A 10,498-nucleotide genomic window follows, 5' to 3' on the forward strand; every position below is an offset into this window, starting at 1 on the left:
GTATAAAAAATCTAGAATATGCTAGCTAGTGTATTTTTTTTTTCCCACTGTACACCAAGGGGGTCAGGTTATCCTTACATGTATACATTACAATTACATTTTTCCCCCAGCCTTTCTTCTGTTGCAACATGAGTATCTAGACAAAGTTCTCAATGCTATTCAGCAGGATCTCCTTGTAAATCTATTCTAAGTTGTGTCTGAGAAGCCCAAGCTCCCAATCCCTCCCACTCCCTCCCCCTCCCATCAGGCAGCCACAAGTCTCTTCTCCAAGTCCATGATTTTCTTTTCTGAGGAGATGTTCATTTGTGCTGGATATTAGATTCCAGTTATAAGTGATATCCTATGGTATTTGTCTTTGTCTTTCTGGCTCATTTCACTCAGGATGAGATTCTCTAGCTCCATCCATGTTGCTGCAAATGGCATTATGTCATTTCTTTTTATGGCTGAGTAGTATTCCATTGTGTATATATACCACCTCTTCCGAATCCAATCATCTGTCGATGGACATTTGGGTTGTTTCCATGTCTTGGCTATTGTGAATAGTGCTGCAATGAACATGCGGGTGCACGTGCCTCTTTTAAGTAGAGTTTTGTCCGGATAGATGCCCAAGAGTGGGATTGCGGGGTCACATGGAAGTTCTATGTATAGATTTCTAAGGTATCTCCAAACTGTTCTCCATAGTGGCTGTACCAGTTTCCATTCCCACCAACAGTGTAGGAGGGTTCCCTTTTCTCCACACCCTCTCCAGCACTTGTTATTTGTGGATTTATTAATGATGGCCATTCTGACTGGTGTGAGGTGATATCTCATGGTAGTTTTGATTTGCATTTCTCTTATAGTCAGCGATGTTGAGCATTTTTTCATGTGTTTGTTGGCCATCTGTGTATCTTCTTTGGAGAAATGTCTATTCAGGTCTTTTGCCCATTTTTCCATTGATTGATTGGCTTTTTTGCTGTTGGGTTGTATAAGTTGTTTATATATTCTAGAGATTAAGCCCTTGTCGGTTGCATCATTTGAAACTGTTTTCTCCCATTCTGTAAGTTGTCTTTTTGTTTTCTTTTGGGTTTCCTTTGCTGTGCAAAAGCTTTTCAGTTTGATGAGGTCCCATGGGTTTATTTTTGCTCTAATTTCGATTGCTTTGGGAGACTGACCTGAGAAAATAGTCATGATGTTGATGTCAGAGAGTGTTTTGCCTGTGCTTTCTTCTAGGAGTTTGATGGTGTCCTGTCGTATAGTTAAGTCTTACAGCCATTTGGAGTTTATTTTTGTGCATGGTGTGAGGGTGTGTTCTAGCTTCATTGCTTTGCATGCAGCTGTGCAGGTTTCCCAGCAATGCTTGCTGAATAGACTTTCTTTTTCCCATTTGATGTTCTTGCCTCCCTTGTCAAAGATGAATTGACCATAGGTGTGAGGGTTTATTTCCAGGTTCTCTATTCTGTTCCATTGGTCTGTCTGTCTGTTTTGATACCAGTACCACACTGTTTGGATGACTGTGGCTTTGTAGTATTTCTTGAAGTCTGGGAGAGTTCTGCCTCCTGCTTGGTTTTTGTTTCTCAGGATTGCTTTGGCGATTCTGGGTCTTTTGTGGTTCCATATAAATGTTTGGATTGTTTGTTCTAGTTCTGTGAAAAATGTCCTGGGTAATTGGATAGGGATTGCATTGAATCTGTAGATTGCTTTGGGTAGTATGGCCATTTTTACAATATTGATTTTCCCAATCCAGGAACATGGAATATCTTTCCATGTCTTTACATCTTCTTTGGTTTCTTTGATTAAAGTTTTATAATTCTCGGCATATAGGTCCTTTACCTCCTTGGTCAGGTGTATTCCAAGGTATTTGATTTTGTGAGGTGCCATTTTAAGAGGTATCATATTTTTGTATTCCTTTTCTAATATTTCATTGCTGGTGTACAGAAATGCGACTGACTTCTGAATGTTAATCTTATATCCTGCTACTTTGCTGAATTTATGAATCAGTTCAAGTAGTTTTGGGGTTGAGTCCTTAGGGTTTTCTATGTATAGTATCACGTCATCTGCATACAGTGACAGTTTGATCTCTTCTCTTCCTATATGGATGGCTTTTATTTCTTTTGTTCGTCTAATTGCTGTGGCTAGGACTTCCAAAACTATGTTGAAGAGCAGTGGTGAGAGTGGGCATCCCTGTCTTGTTCCAGATTGGAGTGAGAAGGCTTTCGGTTTTTCCCCATTGAGGATTATATTTGTTGTGGGTTTCTCATAAATGGCTTTGATTATGTTCAGGAATGTTCCCTCTATACCCACTTTGGCAAGGGTCTTGATCATGAATGGCTGTTGGACTTTGTCAAATGCTTTTTCTGTATCTATTGAGATGATCATAAGATTTTTGACTTTTTTTTTTTGTTAATGTGGTGTATGATGCTGATTGATTTGCGTATGTTGAACCATCCTTGTGAACCTGGGATGAACCCAACCTGGTCATGGTGTATAATTTTTTTGATATGTTGTTGGATTCGGTTGGCTAAGATTTTGTTGAGAATTTTTGCATCTATATTCATCAATGATATTGGGCGATAGTTTTCTTTTTTGGTGGTATCTCTGTCTGGTTTTGGAATGAGGGTGATGGTGGCATCATAGAATGTCTTTGGGAGTATTCCTTCTTCTTCAACCTTTTGAAAGAGTTTAAGGAGGATGGGCACCAATTCCTCTTTATATGTTTGATAGAATTCACCTGTGAAGCCATCTGGTCCTGGACTTTTATTTGTAGGGAGTGATTTTATGACCTCTTCAATTTCATTTCTAGTGATCAGTCTGTTCAGTTGGTCTGTTTCTACTTGATTCAGTTTTGGCAGGCTGTAAGATTCTAGAAAGTCGTCCATTTCTTCCAGATTGTCAAACTTGTTGCCATATAGTTGTTCATAGTATTCTCTTATGGTTTTTTGTATTTCTGCTGTATCCATTGTGATTTCTCCTTTTTCATTTATAACTTTGGTTATTTGGGTTCTTTCTCTCCTCTTTTGAGTGAGTCTGGCCCGGGGTTTGTCCATTTTGTTCACCTTTTCAAAGAACCAGCTCTTGGTTTTATTAATTTTCTCTATTGTTTTTTGAGTCTCTATTTTATTGATTTCTTCTTTGATCTTTATGATTTCCTTCCTTCTGCTGACTTTAGGCCTTTTTTGTTCTTCTTTTTCTAATTCATTTAGGTGGAGGGTTAAGTTGTCCATTTGGGGTCTTTCTTCTTTTTTGAGAAAGGCCTGTATTGCTATAAATTTCCCTCTGAGCACTGCTTTTGCAGCATCCCATAGATTTTGGGCGGTTGTGTGTTCATTATCATTTGTTTCAAGGTAGTTTTTAATTTCCTTCTTGATTTCCTCATTGACCCATTGGTTTTTTAGTAGCATGTTGTTTAGTCTCCGTGTAGTAAGTTTTTTGTCATTTCTTTTCCCATGGTTGATTTCTAATTTCATGGCATTGTGGTCAGAGAAGATACTTGAGATAATTTCTATGCTCCTAAATTTATTGAGATTAGCTTTGTGTCCCAGTATGTGGTCGATTCTTGAGAATGTTCCATGAGCATTTGAGAAGAATGTGTATTCTGCTTTTTTTGGATGTAGTGTCCTGAAGATATCAATGAAGTCTACCTTTTCTATTGTTTCCTTTAGGATCTCTGTTGCTTTATTGGTTTTCTGTTTAGAGGATCTGTCCATTGATGTGAGGGGGGTATTAAGGTGTCCTACTATGATTGTATTCTCATCAATATCTCCCTTTCTGTCTGTTAATATTTGTTGTATGTATCTGGGTGCTCCTGTATTTGGGGCATATATGTTGACGATAGTAACATCCTCTCCTTGGATGGATCCCTTAATCATTAAGTAGTGTCCTTCTTTGCCTTTCTTTATGTCTTTTGTTTTAAAGTCTATTTTGTCTGATATGAGCATTGCGACTCCTGCTTTTCTGTCATGTCTGTTGGTGTGAAATATTTTTCCCCACCCTTTCACTTTCAATCTATGTGTATCTTTTGTCCTAAGGTGAGTTTCTTGTAGGCAGCAAATTGAAGGTTTTTGCCTTTTTATCCACTCAGCCACTCTGTGTCTTTTGATTGGGGCGTTCAGTCCATTGACATTTAAGGTGATAATTGATAGATGATTATTTATTTCCATTTGAACCTCGTGTTCCAGTGGATTCTATGGTTCTCCATTCTTCCTTCCTTTTTTTTTTTTTTGGTTGGATGGTCTCCTGTTATTATCTGCTTGAGTGTATTTTTTTTTCATTTTTTGCAAATGCAATATTTGGTTTTGGCTTGTGGTTGCCCTGTTTTTTAAGTATGCTAACCCCTTCCCATAATTGTGTGTTTTAGCCTGATGGTCCTGTAAGTTCAAACACTTCATTACTATATTAAAATTAAGAAGAGAAACCTACAAACAAACAAAAAGGGTTATTTACTTCCTAACATCCCTTGCCCACATTTTATGGTTTTGATGACTCTTTTTTATTTTTTTCTTTTTACTTTTATTTTGTTTGAGGCCTGTTCATGATTAAATCTGTATGCTGGCTTATTTGAGTGACTGCTCTCTGATTGCGGTTTCCTCAGTCCTAGTTCTTCCTCCTCTTCTTTTTTTTTTCTTTTTTCTTCCCTTTCATTCTCTTTCTTTTTGGTTTAGAGAAGCCCTTTCAATATTTCCTTTAACCTGGGTTTTGTGTTGCAGTATTCTTTAAGTTTTTGTTTGTTGGAAAAAATTTTTATTTCCCCTTCTATTTTAAATGATATTCTTGCTGGATAGAGTATTCTAGGTTGCATATTTTTTCCTTTGAGCACTTTAAATATCTCTTGCCATTCCCTCCTGGCCTGTAGTGTTTCTGTAGAGAAGTCAGCTGATATTCTTATGGGGGTTCCCTTGTAGGTAACATTCTGTTTTTCTCTTGCTGCCTTTAGGATCCTCTCTTTATCACTCACTTTTGCCGTTTTTATTATGATGTGTCTTGGTGTGGGTCTCTTTGGGTTCAGTTTGTTTGGGGCCCTCTGTGCTTCTTGTATCTTGAACCCAGCATCCTTTAGATTTGGGAAGTTTCCAGCGATAATTTCTTCAAATATATTTTCCATCCCCTTATCTTTTTCTACTCCTTCTGGAATTCCTATTATGCGTAGATTGGCCCGCTTTATATTATCCCATAGGTCTCTTATATTGCTTTCCAGTTTTTTGATTTGGTTTTCTGTCTGTTGACTGGATTGGGTGATTTCCATTATTCTATCTTCCATATCACTGATTCGTTCTTCTGCATTATTCATTCTGGTTTTTACTGCCCTTAGTTCAGTTTGCATCTCTGCAAATGAGTGTTCTAGTTTTTCTTGGCTCCTCCTTATATTTTCTCGTTCCTTTCTGAGGGTATCTGCATTACTGTTCATATCTTCTCTTAATTCCTTCAGTATTTTCACTGTTTCTCTTTTGAACTCCAGGTCTGTCAGACTGCAGAGATCTGTTTCATTGTTGACTGTTTTAGGTGAGTTCTCCTGTTGGTTTGACTGGGAGTGGTTTCTCAGCTTCTTCATCTTGCTTGTTGTTTTCTTTCTCCTGAGGGAGTTGTAGTCTCCGTTATCGGGCAGTGTTTGCCTTGTCACTGCAGTGGACTATTTCCTGAGGGCTGGCGTTGTTGGTCAATCTTTTTTGAGGCAGTGTGGCTTTTCTGGAGTGTTGATGGGGCTAACAGTGTTTCTTTGAAGCAAAGGAGGGCTTCCTGAGGGCAGACAGGACTGGGAGGTCCACACCACGATGGTAGCAGATTTCACTTGGTCATGCAGCGCTTGCTCTGGTGTTTTTAGGCTGTGGGGTTCTTGCAGGGGGTTGGCGGTGTTGGGCAGCTGTTCCTCAGGAGTGCAGCACCCCCTGGGGGCTGGAGCAGCTATCTGGGTCACTGAGAACCTAAGAGGCTCTTCCCTAGGGCAGCCCAACTCAGAAGGCTGGCCTGAGAATGTAGGCAGATCTTTTCACAGTCTGGCCGAGCTTGTTGCAGCTTTTCTGGGCCGCAGGGGCTCTTCTAGGGGGCTGGTGGTGCTGAGCAGCTATTCCGCAGGAGTGGGGCACCCCCTAGGGGCTTGGGTGGGTTAGCTAGTGTATTTAATTCTCACAATAATCTGCAGGGGAAACATTATTATCTCCATTAAAATTAACTTCATTAGTCTGAGAGAAGTAATGTCCATCGATTCTCTAATCAAATTAGCCTTTCAGGGCTATTGTTGGATTTTGCCAAGGTAGTTAATGAGGTGTGAATTAAATCCTCTGAACAGAACTAGATCTGTTACTCTCTGGTAAGCTACAAAGCAGAGAGGTCAAAACCTTTCAATGTAGTGGGATAGGTCTTCACGTTTTGTTCTCCCTGTCCACACAGCTCTTGGACACAACCCGGGTTATAAAGAAATTAGTAGTTGTCAAAATACAAAGGATAATGACACCCACCAGGAAAATTGTCCTTGCGGAAGATTTGCAATTGCTAGATTTGGTCATACAAAAGGCCCTGTGTAGGCAACCATAGGTAAGAATGCTCAAGTGACGCCACTGGCAGGGGTGGGGCGGGGGAGAGAATGGTGGAGGGGGGCGGTTGATGGGCATTGCTTTATCTTCATGTCTGAATACCTGAAATAGGATTTTCTCGGACTTAACCTTTACCCACATTCAAAGTCAGAGTTGTGGCTCAGACTCATTCAGTTGAGCCCCAAAGATAATGTTGATATCGAAAGCCTGAAAAATAAATGTTATTGGTGACATAGAGTATCGCCCAGGGATACCTAGTGCCATCTATTCACTGGGGAAAACAGGCTCCTAGAAAAAAAAGAAAACTAGTCACAACATTGGGGCCTGTGAAGCTATTGAGGGTGGACACAGGGGTGTCTTACCATTAGGGCCATCAAGATACATATCATATGAGAATGTTAATTATTACTATCATATTTCTTTGACTATGACACCATAGTTTTTAAAATTATAGTAAGGGAGTTCCTGTCATGGCAGAGCAGAGATGAATCTGACTAGGAACCCTGAGGTTGCAGGTTTGATCCTTGGCCTTACTCGGTGGGTTAAGGATCTAGCATTGCCATGAGCTGTGTGTGGTGTAGGTGACAAACGTGGCTCAGATCTGGCGTTGCTATGGCTCTGGCATAGGCCGGCAGCTGTAGCTCTGATTAGACCCCTAGCCTGGGAACCTCCACATGCCGCAGGTGCAGGTCTAAAAAAGAAAAAAAAAAGAAAAAAATTTATAGTAAGAGTATTTAACGAAATCTACCCCTCTTAAATACAATATTCTCAAGTATAGGTGCAAAGCTGTACTTGAGATCTCTAGAACTATTGATTTTGTATAACTGAAACTTTATGGCTGTTGAAGAGCAACTCTTCATTGCTCCTCCAAGTCACTGGCAGCTACCATTCTATTCTCTGTTGCTATAACTTTTGGAATCACTTGGTATTTGTCCTGTGACTGGGTTAATTTACTTGGTATAATGGCCTCTAGGTTTATCCATATCATCACATTATGGCAGGATTTCCTTTTTTATGGCCAAATAGTATTATATTGTATGTATACACAATATTTTCCTTATCCATTTGTCCATCCATAGACATTTAGGTTGTTTCTATATCTTGGCTCTTGTGAAAAATGCTGCAGTGAACATGGGACTTCTGATATCTCTTCAAGTTCCTGATTTCAATTATTTCAATTACTTACATACACAAGAAGATGCTACTGATAATGTGGTCACACTATTTTTAATTTTTTAAAAAGACTCTTATGGACCTGCTTTATGGATAGAAAAGAGTTGATAATCCTATTAGTGTATATGTAAGTAGTGTTTTAAAATTGCTTCTTTCAAGCAGTCCAAGTCCAAGTGCTTTCCATCATGATTTGCCTTCCAGGTTCGTTTCTATGTCCTCCTGGTCTTTCTCCACTAACTTCTCTATTTTCCAAATACACAACTTCTATTTTAGGTATCCACAGGCTTACTCTATCTATGAAAAATTTTTAATATTGTAATTAAAGGTGTTTAACATATAGCTGATACTCCAATACATAAACAAACATAAAACGACAGAGCATTTTAGGAAGCACTTCCATTTACTCAGGAATATCAAAGTCAACAAGAGCATGCCAAAGAAAGTACAGTGTCATTTAGGATGAATGCTGCTATGGAATAAATGTTTATCCTGCTCTACCCAAAGTCACCTGTTGAAACCCTAATCCCCATTGTGATAGTATTTGGAGGTAGGGTCTTTGAGAGGTTTAGGTTTCGAAAATGTCATAAGATTGGAGCTTTGGTGGTGGAATTAGTGCCCTTATATTATGGGAAAGAGACCAGAGTTCCCCACCCTCTCTCTGTCCTGTGAGGACACAGCAAGAAGGCAGCCATCTGAAAACCAGTGAGAGATCTCTCAACCAGGTTCTGAATCTGCCAGCACCTTGATCTTGGGCTTCTCAGCCTCCAGAACTGTGAGAAATAATATTTAAAGTTTAAACTGCCCAGTCTATGGTATTTATTTATTTATTTATTTATTTATTTATTTATTTTTTGGGGCTGCACTTCAGGTATATGGAGGTTCCCAGGCTAGGGGTCCAATTGGAGCTGTAGCGGCCGACCTACACCATAGCCACAGCAATGCTAGATCCCAGCCACCTCTACAACCTACACCACAGCTCACCAGCAATGCCAGATCCTTAACCCACTGAGGGAGGCCAGGCATCAAACCTGCAGGTTCTCATGAATACTAGTCAGATTCATTTCGCCTGAGCCATGGTGGGAACTCCCCAGTCTATGGTATTTATAGCTTGAACTAAGGTGTGAGAAACTTGGAGCAAGCTCAGGAAGACACAGAACTAAGAAGAATAAACTATAGTAAAAGAATAAAATTGGACGGTTTAACTTGCAGAAGGGAAGCTAAATGAGTGCTTTGATAAGAATTTAAAGAACTGCTATGCACAACTAAGGAAGAATGTCCTTGGTCCGAAAGGAAAGAAAGCGGCCAAGTCCCCGCCCCGCCATTTCCGGTTCCGCCGCTGGGAGCCCGTGCAGCTGTGAAGAACTGGGTTTCGCCGCCGCCGCCCGGGCTGGGCACGGTGTTGGACGCCGGGCCGCCTTGCCTGTCTCCGAGTGCTCCAGGGTAAGGGCAGCCGTAATGCTGACTCTGATAAGCAAACTGAAGCGGGTTGGAGGTCTCAAAGGGTCCCTGGCGTCAGCAGCAGCCTCCAACTCCACTCGGCGGGTTTCTGTGGGGGACAGGCTGCTTGTTAAAGAGTTGCGGAACTTGAAGCTAATTTACCTTGTACGTATAAAGTGCATTTTCCTGATCCAAACAAGCTTCACTGCTTTCAGCTAACTGTAGCCCCAGACGAGGGTTACTACCAAGGTGGAAAGTTTCCGTTTGAAACTGAAGTTCCCGATGGGTACAACATAGTGTTCCCCAAAGTGAAATGCCTGACCAGAATCTGGCACCCCAGCATCACAGAGACAGGCGAAATATGTCTCAGTTTACTGAGAGAACAGTCGATTGACGGCACTGGTTGGGCACCCACGAGGACATTGAAGGATGTTGTTTGGGATTAAACTTTGTTTACTGTAAGATCTTTTGAATTTTGATGATCCACTGAATATTGCAGCTGCAGAGCATCATTTGCAGGTCAAGGAGGACTTCCAGAATAAGGTGGAAGACTGCATCAAGCGCTATGCCAGATGATAGGAGGAGGAGACTGCAGGGCCCTGGACTGTGTCAGAAGTTTGCCTTCTGCTGAAACCCAAAGGGAGCCTCCTCCCCAGTCCTGTGACCATGTGGTCCTGAGGAAGAACCTCTTCACGACTGCCCGTTGTAGATGGGGAGCTCCCCGTAAATACCGCAAGGAAACGTGTTTGGGGTTCTAAAGAGCTGTCTGCTTACCTTAACGTTTGCTTTTTTCAAACTGTACTGTATAGGCTGCTGCTGAGATTCTCGAAGTTGTACGGAACTCAGAAATGAGGTTAGAGCTCGCTTCTCCCCTTTCCCCCAAAGTCGTTCCCTGTGCGGATGACGCTTATGATGTGATCCGTGTAACTTGCGGGTTGGCGACCAGAAGCCCGCTACAAACTGTGATTGGCCGCAGATTCTCCTAGCGCCTTCCACAACTGGGGGCCCCGCCTGGATGGTGTGAGGCTTCCCAGAAGGCATAGTCATTCACTGTAAATCTCTTACCCAAATGCGTATTTTACTTAATGTAAGTATATTTTGGAACAGATTTGTAATTTGTGCAATTTAATGCTTTAATTATTTTTTTCTATTCTCATTTAGTTTGTATTTTCATTGTATAGAACAGACAGAAAGATGTTGGGTCAAGCAACTATCAAAGAGAAATATAAAGAAAACATGAAAAACAAAATGAAAGAAGACAAGGTGGGTGAGGAATTTATTTTTGACATTAAGCAGCATTTCCTAACAGTGAGATTTTAAAGAACAGGAATTAAATTACCTATCTATTTATTTACTTATTCATTTATTCCTTTGTTGTTAGGAGT

At 40.7% G+C, this 10,498-nt stretch overlaps 1 pseudogene; it reads left to right on the forward strand.

Moving 5' to 3' along the window:
• Positions 1–8,755: 8,755 nt before the first annotated feature.
• Positions 8,756–10,263, forward strand: LOC125111830 (NEDD8-conjugating enzyme UBE2F-like; annotated as a pseudogene).
• The last annotated feature ends 235 nt before the right edge of the window (positions 10,264–10,498 follow it).

Source organism: Phacochoerus africanus, chromosome 1 (assembly GCF_016906955.1).
Source record: "Phacochoerus africanus isolate WHEZ1 chromosome 1, ROS_Pafr_v1, whole genome shotgun sequence".
Classification (NCBI taxonomy): Eukaryota; Metazoa; Chordata; class Mammalia; order Artiodactyla; family Suidae; genus Phacochoerus; species Phacochoerus africanus.